Below are 12,225 nucleotides of genomic sequence, written 5' to 3' on the forward strand. Positions count from 1 at the left end.
GAAGGGGCAGGAGTGGGGAGATGGTGACTAAAAGTTCTTTAGAACAGCACTTAAGACTCTCTCCTGTGGGAACAGTTAGAAAATTTCCTTCTGTAAGAGTTTTTTTTTTTTTAATTAAACATATTTTCTAAGTTTATTAATTGGCTTTGGGTTAATATAATATTGAATTCATTAGTTAATATATCTTTGACGACATAAATTAAAATGGAGATAGATAAAAATATAGTATCTACCTACCACACAGTCTTCATGTGTATTTTTAACCTCTATATTCTTTGTAAGAGGTTTTAATATTCACCCCCACAATAGAAGCATTTTACTCTCCACCTATCCATCTTCTAAAAATCATTGGTCTTAACACAATCTTCATCATTAAATAATTGAGTCATAGACTGCTTTACCCTCCCCCCAAAACTCATGGTATGATTATGACAGAGACGAAATTAAGACCCTTTTATCCTTACAATACCACTTCCTATACAACTACTTGCTTCATTCTTGCTTTCCAAGCTTCGCTGTTTCTCAAACTTCCTTGTGTGCTCATAATATAGGAAAATATAATTAACTGGGAAGACTGAAGTTTGGCTGTAATTATCACTCCTAGGCAGTCCAGTGCCACAAAGCCATACATAATATGCAAGATCTTAGTATCCAAAACTATATTTTAAACTTATGTTAATTCTCATTATTTTCATTGACTTTTCCAAATTCTCCGAGTTTATGACAATCTCTTCATTTCTCTGGACTACTGCAGGGTTTGATTGTAAATAATCTTATGGTAGTCTCTATTTTATTGTATATAAGACTTTCCAACATAAATAGAGTCCTCAGAGAGAAATATAGGACTGCCTTCTACTTAATTCATTTTTTCCTACACCTCGCATTGTTCTGGGTTAAATATGTATGTGTGGAATGACTTGCCAATTTTCTTACATATGTCAATTAATGGTGATTTCTCCATTTAATACTCATAATTTCTTCTGCACATTTTTGTTAAACTTTGCATAACAGCACAAATAAATATATAGTTTCAGAGCAGTCAATACTCTCCTGAGTAGTCACATACCTAATAGAGCTAATTAGTAATATATTTTAAAAAATAAGTATTTAACAAAATCACATTTGTAGCACAATTATTAAATTTACATGAGTGGATAGTTGCTAAATTACTTATGAAAATAAACTGATTCTGGACATTTTGGGGAGGAAAATGCATTAGGGGGTCTAGATGGAGAAAGAAAGTGAGACGTTTATACAGGAATTACTTCAAAAGCAAAAGTAAATTAACATTTTTTGAGAAAAGGAAAAGCAAAAGGATAAGATAAAAGGGAAATGACTGATGTGTGCATAAATACGCATGTATTATTTTCCTGTGTGTTCATGTACAAACACATGAGAGAAATGCAAAGAAATCTGTTTCTTTTTACAGTTGACTCTTCTGTGTGTAGTGGGAGTTTCTGGCTACATCTGAGCTAAATATTATGGCAAATAGCAGAACACAGTAGTTATTGCACATGATTGTCTGTGGACTGGGTGGGCAGGAATTTTTCATTTTATAAATCATTTCAGCTGCTCTAATTCCATAGCACTGTGAGACTAAAAAAAGCTCAAGAAAGAAAAACATGCTTTGCATTTTTTCTTCTTATGCCACCCTCCCCGGTTTTGGTAGGTCTTTAGTGTTCATGATTTTTTTTTTTTTAAGATATTTCAAATATCTTTATCACTCTGCTTTTGAAGCAAATTATTGTTTTGCTATTTTATTTTCTTCCTTGCCAAAGAAATTTAGTACCAAAGCTGTGGAGTATACTGTTCCCTTCCTTTATTTCTGCTTATTTATAGCACAGTCTTTATCAATGAAATAATACTATATTATTTTCTTGCTGATTGCTTAATGTTCATAGTTCAAAATTCCAGCCAAGGTCCTGAAGTGGTTTTGCCCTTATTTAAGATTTCCTGTTAAAGACATTCTATTACAGCTTTGCAAATAAGTACCTCCCTGTCCTCAAGTCACTATAAAGGTAATTTAGTAATTTAAATAAATACCCTCTGCCAATCTCTTCCTTCCCTCTAGGAGACTGGGGAAGTAGTTTCCTCCATATTTCAGGTTTCTCCCCATTTTCCTTAAATGATCCTTTAGCCTTCAACCAAGTGGTTGCTTTAGGTAAACCATATGTAATATGTCTTCAAGGCAAACATGAAATGCACTTGCTGGGACAAAATAAAACAAGTAAAAACACATTTGCTTAACAGCTAGTGTCAGTGAGTATAGTTTCATAATTTGCTTACTGCTGTGGTAAGAAATTTAAATTACTTCTTGAGACTATATAGTTACCATGATTAATCAAAATCTAGAGCTATGGTCCTGTCTAGAGCCAACAGCTCCATCCAACTCTAACTCCATCATCTCTGCCTGACCCTCACATAGTTCAATTTTTCTTTTCCTTCACTTCCTTCTATATGCTAATCTTGGCTTCTCATCTAGCATTTTAATAAGTCTTTCACATTTGTTGCTGATCTCATATTTAGAATTGTTTATCAGAAACTCATATCAAATGTCAAATGAAGAGAAGGTACCCTTTTATACTTAACACTTCTAATTTGCCATGGAAGTAACTAAAATGAACAGATTTACTGATGGGTACTGTTAACATGCACACGGCAACCCATGTTAAGTGAGCATTTATTGGTTTTAGTCAATAGGTTTCTGATAGGATTTTTATAAAGATTTTGAGTATTGTTTGCTCTTCATTTCTTCTGAAACTGTACAAACCACATTAGAAAATTAACCACTGTGATTTGATTTCAAGAAAGTTAAAAATATATAAAAACAAATTTATCATTACTATATTGGCTGAATTTAGTGTGTTTCTTCCTACATATCATGATTTTTAAAACAGGTGTGAAAATTAAAGCAATATAAGAGGTCCCTAGTCCAGAAATATTGATTCAAGTAGAGAGTTAAATTTCTGAAATATTTTATTTTCTTCAATGTAAATAGTTTATTTAAGCATGGATTTACATAATTAAAGGTAAAAATTATTGATTTAATTGTTAAAACTCAAGAGAAAACTAAAAAAGTCAGATAAACATAGTGCTGTGTTCATTTGTACTGCAATTACTTCTCAGAAATTCTATTTGCTAAATTACACCAAAATAGAAATGAATGAATGGCTCAGCAGTAGGTTAGGCCCAGTCAGAACCCTTTCTTAGAATCTTTGAACATAATAGAAAGCATCTTTCAGCCTCTCTGGTAACAAGGCTGTGACATGGGTAAATAAATCTTCCAGTTGCTTAGCAAAAGCTCAGTGTCAGAAAGATTTGGAGACTTTCTGTGTATTGTTTCTTGTGCCAGCTAACTGTCCTCCACTCCCACCATTATTTCTTGTGGTGTGGTTACATAGACCAATATATCTCTGCTTTCTCTAATCTAGTTTGATTTGGATTTCTGTCACTTCCAAGAAAAGGATTCTAGAAAAACAACCACAATATGTATTTTTGTTGACTTCGTAAAAGGAAAAATACATCTATACACACTCATACATATAGTTGTTATTATTTTGTCTTTTTTTAATTGAATTAGGTCCTGGGTATGCCTAGCATGTGGTCATGTTAATAGGAAACAACTAAAAAAAAACTATAAGTTTTGAATGGAATATAAAGATTCTTTTCACATATAATAAAACTCATGGAGAGCATCTTTTTATATTCATCTTTTCTTTCCTAAGTACTTTTTTCTCTTGTTGCAATGAGATGTTTCCAACCTTCTTGACACCAAGGCAAGCACAAGCACTCTAGTTACTAAAACCTGAAAACAGCTCTTTCACAAAAAGAGCCCAAAAGGGTAAAATAAACCAGAGTTGGAACTTTAAAAGAAGAAAAAAGAGGAGAAGAAATGTAAAAATGAAGTGATGAGAGGAGGCAGGTAGTAGACATATATCCTGTAAACTACTTTTTTTTTCCTGAATCGCTGCAAGGTATAATCAGTCATATGCTGCTCATTTTGAGTTTCCTTAGCTACTTTTCCCAGCTCTGGCCAATTTGTATGTGTATATATTTGCATAAGTGCATCAGGGTACATCCAGTGGAGTTAGGGAGAGAGGTGAAATATGATAGGAAATTGAGCTACCAACTGTGCCAATTTAAAATCCAGAGAAAATGCTCTGCAGTTATTTTGAGTCAACAGTGCTCTATGAAGTTTTTTAATGCCTGTTAACTGACATTCTCTTTACTGAAAACATTGGAGAAGGGAGGCAGGGTTTTGCTCCATTTTCTTACGTGATTTGAAGCTTTGTGATTTTGATCTTCTCTAGTCTCTGGCTAAGCTTAATGGAATAACCATGAAAAAAAAAAACTACATCTCGAAATATTTAGTTTTAATATTGTAATTAGACTGCAAGTTCTTTGAGAGTAATTAGAGTGTTATAGGGTCATTATAGTTGTAACAGTTATAATAGTTGTCATAGTTATCATTGTGAATAATAGCAGTATCTAACATTGAATGAGCACTTACTATGTGCCAAACATCATGTAAAAAGCTATAGATAAGTCATTTCATTTAAACTCTATGAAATAAGGTGTGTCTTATTCCTCTTATTTTACACATGAGAAAACTGGGACAGGGAAGTTGGTGGTTATAATCATGTAGTTATACTTACAATGGTAGTAGCAGTTGTAGTAGCTAAGATTTATTTAATACTCTCCATGTGGCAATAGTAGGTCAAGTATCATTTAATGATTACAAAAATACCATGAGTAAGATAGCACCATTTAATCTATTTCTGTATGCTAAAGATAATAAACTGCATTATTTATTTGATATTTTCTAAAAATAACACTACATTAAATTCATTCATTGATTAATAACTCTTTCAAAATTTAGAAATATTCAAATATAAAATTAAATAGGTGCCTTTAAGGCAAGGAATAAGGTATGATTATTGCTATCTTATAGAAACTAAGCCTTGGTGATGATAAAATCATGCCTAAATTCATACAGACTGCACTAAGTACAAAGCTGGGATATAAACCCAGGTCTGCCTGGTATGGAATCTGCATACATCTGGATTGGTCTGGAGTCATCTAAGAGAGTGTCTCCTATTTACACTGGCTCTTTCTATTGCAAATCATCAGCCAAAAAGACTCAAGAAAAAAATGTCAAAGTCTCTGTTTCCTCAATTCCACATATTCATGAATTTATAAATCAAATGCATATCCAGAATTAAAATAAACAGTGGATTTCAGGCTGCTTCTGTGGCCAGTCAGTGCAAAATCTTTAAATAAATTTTCTCAGTAGCAAGATTATCTGAATAATTGAGCCAGCATTCCAGTTCCCCTCACCTTGAAAAGCCAGCAATTAACTAGATGCCTTGGCTCTTTGCATAATTGGGTAATGATATTTCTAAGACATGTTATCCATATTGTGAGTTATTTCTTTTCAAACATATAATGCCACAAACAAAGACAGCTTGAGAAGTTAAAAAGTAGTGTTTATGAGTAGTTTTCGTCATGCCTTACCACTTTGTTATATGACCCAATTCCCTGGCTAACATTTTCTCAGGCAGTTATTTCCTGTGCATTTCCTGAGGTTTCCACAACTAGCCATTTTTTAAAAGAATGGTAGTTAAAATAATAGAGCTTTTAAGGAATCTGAAGTTTAGTGATTAAGATTGTGGCCAATGGGTGCATTTCCTGCTATCTGTGAGAATATAGAAGGTAGAATTCCTTTCTAATTACTAAAAAAACAAACATCTTTATAATTTTTTTTTTTTCCTCTAGGAGATTGATAAAAGAGAGACTCCGCAGAACATAGTACCCCAGGAACAAGTAGATGCCTTTGTGCTTTAAGAGAAACAAAACAGGAAACCAACAAAGAAAACCAATCTTGATTTCCTCATACAAACTGAGAGACAGAAGAAACATGTTTAGATAGAAGTGATGCAATCAAAGGTTTACTATATCATAACAAAAAGGCCTGCTTATGATCAAACTTCTGATCGTTCTCTTATAAAAGATATTTGGAACCAGAATTATTTATTTTCCTGGGATCTTGAATGGAAAAGTGTAGATCTTTAGAAGAAAGCTGGTTTGTAATGAAGAACAGTTTTAAGCACACAAGAGATAAAACAACTCTACATTTTAAACTAAAAGAGCTTGAATTTTGTGCCTGAAAGGGGAATGAGATTTTATCAAAGTGAATACAAAAACATTTATGAGGTCTTTATGTCTTTGGGAATGTTTAAGACAGCAACCTCTCCTTTCTAAGCAACTCCGATCTTTCTTACCTATAGGAAAAAAATGCCATCTTTCTTAATAAAAACTTTATTCAATTAATTCAAGCTTATTATCATTATGCTGCCCTGATCTGTGTTCCCCTTTAGAATCTCTTGTTGATTGCTTCTGCCACCCGGAGTCAGGTCCAAGGTACTTTGATGGTTTGCCTTAATGATGGACAGGAACTGTGTATTGCTTAGACATGTAAAAGGATTTCTAAAGTTTAGGTGATGATGAAAGAGGAATGATCATAAAGAATGTCAGCAACATTATCAGTCCTGTGAAATGTAAAAGCTTGTCCTTTAAGTGCTTTAGGTGGAATCCTAGAGATACAAATATCACAGCTGGTATAGTGGAAACATCCAGCAGCTCTGCTCTTTTCTTTTGGTGACTGTATATTCCAATTATCCCCCGAAGAATCACCGTATTTCCTCTCTCTGCACAATGTGGTTTGAGTAAGACTTACACCAGCTGAGAATCTGGGATGGAATACCTGATTTGGGCTCATACCTGTTTTTATTTATGTATATCTTTCCAGTGATTGGCACAGTGCCTGGTACATATTAGAAATTCAATATTGTTCTGTTGATTTTAGGTAGAGAGGAAGATGTATATTCTGTTCTAATAACATTCTAGTAAAGAAAAAAAGTGTAAAGGAAAGATGACATTAGTTTACTAAGAATAGGTAAGCAACTGCATATTTCTGTCTCTTTTCGGTGAGTCTAACCTCTTTTCTGCTTACCTTGGTGCAATTAGGCCATTCCCTGGCCCTGAAACATCTCTCATTTTTCCTAAGTGGCAATCTGTTCCTATCTTTTATTAGCACCTGGTGCCATGCTCCATACTGCCTAGGTAAGTTCTGGGGCATACTTTGGGAAAATGCTACTCCAAATTATCAATTATCAAATAAAAATTTGATCAATCGCAAGAAATATTTCAGTGCTGTTAGTCTTATCAAGTCAATAAAGTCTTCATGAATCTTAAACTGACTTCTGGAAAATAAGCTCACTGAATGTGAGAATCTTTTCTATGTACAGTGTCTACCTAGAAAAAATAATATACAGATCAAGTTAATGGTTTATTGAATGTTTCCTAGTACCATGCTCATTGATTTTAGGACTTAAAATAAATGTGGCTGCCATTCCTTCCTTAATATTTTAACCCTTTAACACTAGAACAAATAAACCAAAAAACAAATGAACAAATAATAAAATATATTGGTGATCTTTAAATATTTATTTATGGGACTTATCACAGAAACTTAACAAATTAATTGAAAAAGGAAAAATATTTTTAATTCTTGCTTATTATAAACAATTTTTATAGTAGATAAAAATTTTATCTATTATAAATAACTTTATCCTATGTTTATCTGTTATAAATAACTAATTATTGATATAGCCATTTAGTTTATTGATTTGTGACAGTTAAGAAATAATACCAAAATGTGAATGTCATATTTTAAAAGGAAATTGCACAAAGAAAATTAGGTAACTTTTTGTCTAATTTCTAATTTAATCTAATTTCATTGGAAGTAGTACATACTCCAAGGTGAGACCACAGAATGAGGTAACTGATTCTGCCATTGCCTGACATTCTCAAGTTACTGAAAGTGGGTCAAAAATGTAAGAATTTGAAATTACATTATTAATATATACTATTTAATTGTTCACATGCTTTCAATAAATTACCAACACAAATTACTTTACTGTGTAATTTGGGTTTCCATTTTTACTCCAGTGAGTTAGATTCTGATATACTGTCATAGAGGACTGATCCCAAGTTCTCCTTCTTTAGTTTTCAGTATTATATTCCTTCTTCATTCCTATTTTATGATGAAAATTTCCCAACAGTTTCTTAATAGTAAATTACAAAAAATAACTTCAGTTTTGATGATGGGTTTAGCACAAAGGCTCATCTACTCATTTTGGAACACCCCTTCTTTGAAAGAATATTCTGCCCAGGTTCTAGAAAAATCTACTATGCTGATTAGAGAATATATTACACCCTCCTCCCACTAGATGAATACAGGTTTATAGAAGGAAGTTCCAGAAATAACATCAAAAAACCTCAATAATTTTTTTAGTCTATAGACTAATTTATAGTACTTGAGGAAGTTACTTTTCTCTGGGTCTCCTATGCCATGGCTTCTTCAGTCATTCTCATGTTATATATTCGTTTTCTTTGTGTTCTCATTCCTGTTTACTGAATTGTTCCAGGTCAGATCCTAGCACACAATAATCTGAGTCTTAGTACTAAGAAGTTCTCCTTCATCTCTGTTCTTTTGAGCATCAAAAGTTGTAACTCTGAAGTTCAGTGGAAATCACAAGCTTCTAATAAAGAAGCTCCTTTCTCCCATACTTGACCATCAAGATCACAGACCTCAGAATTCTCCTCTGATTATTTCAGTTCACATGTGTAACTACAAATACAAAATAGCCCTTCACAGCCCAAGGATGCTAGAGTGAAGACTGGCACTTTTTCTAAGAAGCTTGCCTGAAACTGTAAGGATTAAATTCAAAATTTTGACTAAAGATTTGTGTGGTTATAGCAGTGCCAATTAGCAGATAAATGAGTCATTAATTGGCTTATGTCTTATTTGCAGCAGGCCTAGGGGCACGATTTGAGAATCTGTTCAAGTGGAACAAATTTAAAAAAAAAAACATTATGCTGCTCTGCCTTATAAAAAAGTAATAAATGCCTTCAGGTAACAAAACTCATTAGGAATGTTTGATATACTTCAAAAATATTGTATGATAGAACTGTGGTGACTGAAAAAATGGAATCAGAAAGAGGAGGATATCTATAGATAGAGAAAGTTAATGAAGTAAAAGACTCTAATATTTGTTAATGCTAATTACCTAACATACATCATCATATTTAATCCTTCCAGAGGTGCTCTGCGACAGCATATCTCTGTGATTTATTATTGTTTCTATTTTTAAAACATGAAAAATGACATAGAGAAGTTGAGTGGATTTTCTCAAATTCCAGAATTAGAAAGAAACTGGACAAGAATAGAAAAATCTAGGTCTTATATGTGGTTATGGTTTAGATTAGTAAGAGATTTACAAATTATATTTTCTATTTTTATTTGTCTTATATACTTAGAAATCTTCCATGAGTCATATAGTGAATTTTCAAAGCTTGATATTTTGCATAAATAAAAAGGTTTACTCTTATGAAACTTAAAAATAAAATGGATCATAATTAATTTTATTTTTAAAGTATTTACTCCTTCTACTGGTGACTTTTTGGAGTGATAAAAGCTCAATAAAACAAAGTTGAATATGACTTCCTAACATACATCAAACTCAAAATAGAATTAATATTTAACTTATTAAAAATATATTTTATAATTAGTATGCTGTTACCTCAACTCTTTGTTCCCATTGTCACAGAAATTCTTTAAAGTAATTTTTTGTCAATTTTTTGAGGAAAATATATTTATATTTGTCATAAAGTATATTTCTTATAGACTATAGTTAGCTAAATACAGCTTGTTTAATTTCACAATTAACATTTGTCTTCTTTATATGTATGTATATGTGTATGAAAATTTTTGAAAGTTTGGATTTGAGTCAGGTAGATATTTGTAATTTGTATGATCAGTTTTAGATTCAAAAGATATTGAAATAATGGTTCAAGTAAATGACATAAGGTCATAAAATGTTTAGAGATAGTAATGAGAACTTGAAAATATATACCAAGGAAGACAAGTTAAACATAGTTATTTAAAAAGGGACTTAAATAGTATCTGCCAGTACAACTAGGACTGAAACTTTAGGACTTATTCAAATGAATAGCTCAATATCCCTCCAGATATGAGGAATACAGAAGAGACATCATAATGTCAGAATATATCTTCTCAACTGAATTGACTTCCCAGTGGTGGTGGTACAGTGCCCTAAAATGTTTTATAGTTTTACTCTGTGTGTGTGTGGAGTGTGTGTGTGTGTGTTGGGTGGAGGAAGAGGAAGGGTTAATGAAGATAAATGTTGCATTCTTATTTGGTTTTCTTCTTTAATGGTTGTAGATGCTGACAGTTGTGATATATATATATGTATATATATATATATATATACACACACACACACATATACACACATATGCACACACACATATACACACATACGCACACACATATATATACATATATATATATGTCTCATATATGACTTATAAAAACTTCTACTGGCATGAAATAGGATGTAAATATTGATCATCTTGTGGGCAACTTTATGCCCCAGAAACTTTACGAAATTTTTTTTCCTATGGTTTCCTATGCTCACAATATAGGAATAATATATTTCTTTGTTTTTGGGCTGAATGTTCCTCAGCTGTATCGTGAAGGCATTCTGTAAATCTAATCCTGTGTCAAGCTAACACATGCACATAGGTACAAGTTTTATAATTTTCTCTTTATTGTGTCACATTTCAACCTATAACTTGGGTACAGTATTATAAAAGGGTAATATATTCTTTATCTTTATAATTTTGTTAGCATTCTTAATACAAATTATAGAGACATGTTTATCACATGTAGACTTTGCTTTCAGCTGTGACAAACTAACCTGTGACAGACTGATGTTCCTGCTGAGAACAACTAGAATTCTGGACCAGATATTAACAAAACTAATCAAAGAGTTACCAAAGCAATATGGGTTTGAGAAAACAATAACAGAGAGGAGAGTTAAAGTGATAAATTATTTTCTTCTTTCTCATTTTGCTAACAATAATCATAGTAAGTCATAGGAAGAGTTCTAGTTTAGCATCCATGTAGTGAATGACTGAATGATGAGAATCTGTGTGGCAACTGTGACTTTCACCTGGATTTTTCAATTTTTTTCTTAGAAATTTCAATTGTGTAGTTATTTTCAACTGTGATATCTTTTGGCAATTTTAGACTTTAGACACAAGCAGAGATTAGGATTCTTCAAAGTGAATCATAATAAGTATTACAACCAAATAACAAAGTAGGAGATACAAATAATTACTATGCATAATACGAGAATTAGCTTTGAATGATTCTTAAAAGCTTAGATTTGAGTCAGGTAAAGATGAATTTGAATTCTAGCTGGCCATCCACTTTCTAGCCATTTTATTTTTGGTAAGTTAATTAATTATATAGGTTTTATGATGTTTAAATGATCTGATGTGTATAAAGTGCTCAGACCAGTAATTGGCACACAGTAACACTAAATTACTGTTATCAATTATTATTATAGAACAATATCAACTTCATTAGTAAATTCAAGAAATTTGAATAAAATAACATAATTTACAATATTTCACTGAATAGAATTGAAGTAAACATTTGTTTTGTAAATGGTGATGCTGGCAATGGTGTGATAAGATACCGGTATGCATCACGAGACACATGGTTTTTTAAAATGCAACATAACATAGAAAAGAAAAACATTTTGTTCTTTGGTCTAATAATTATAATCTATTCTAAAAGACTAAAACCAAAGGCAGCAAATAATTTATTAAAAAGGATGTTCACAATATAATTCATGTTACAGGAAAATTGGAGACAGACTAAATATCTAATAAAAGAATGTTAAATAAAATATTATTACAGTAAAATGAGACAGTATAAAGTACATTTGTGAAGATGCTTTTAATATGATAGTAAGGAGTTTATTAGACTGTATTCTCAGCCCGTGTGACCCAGGTGGGTTTGAGCATATATCCCAAATGTGTCAGAGCAAAATATCCCCTTATCTTAGTAATAGTTTTGAGGTTGTGCACCTGATTTAAGGAGGTGCATTTAGAGTGTTCTTTAGCACTTTTGCTAGAAATGTTGGAACAAAAATTTTTTTTCATAAGAGCTTTGGAAAAGAAATTTTCTCTTTGGATACTGTGGTGAGAGGTATAAAGTGTGGAGCTGATGCTGATAACTTTTGTCCCATGCATGAGGGCGGTTAGCCCACCAAAGAAAGTAAATCTGAG

Source organism: Pteropus medius, unplaced genomic scaffold (assembly GCF_902729225.1).
Source record: "Pteropus medius unplaced genomic scaffold, Ma_sr-lr_union100, whole genome shotgun sequence".
NCBI classification, from domain to species: Eukaryota; Metazoa; Chordata; class Mammalia; order Chiroptera; family Pteropodidae; genus Pteropus; species Pteropus medius.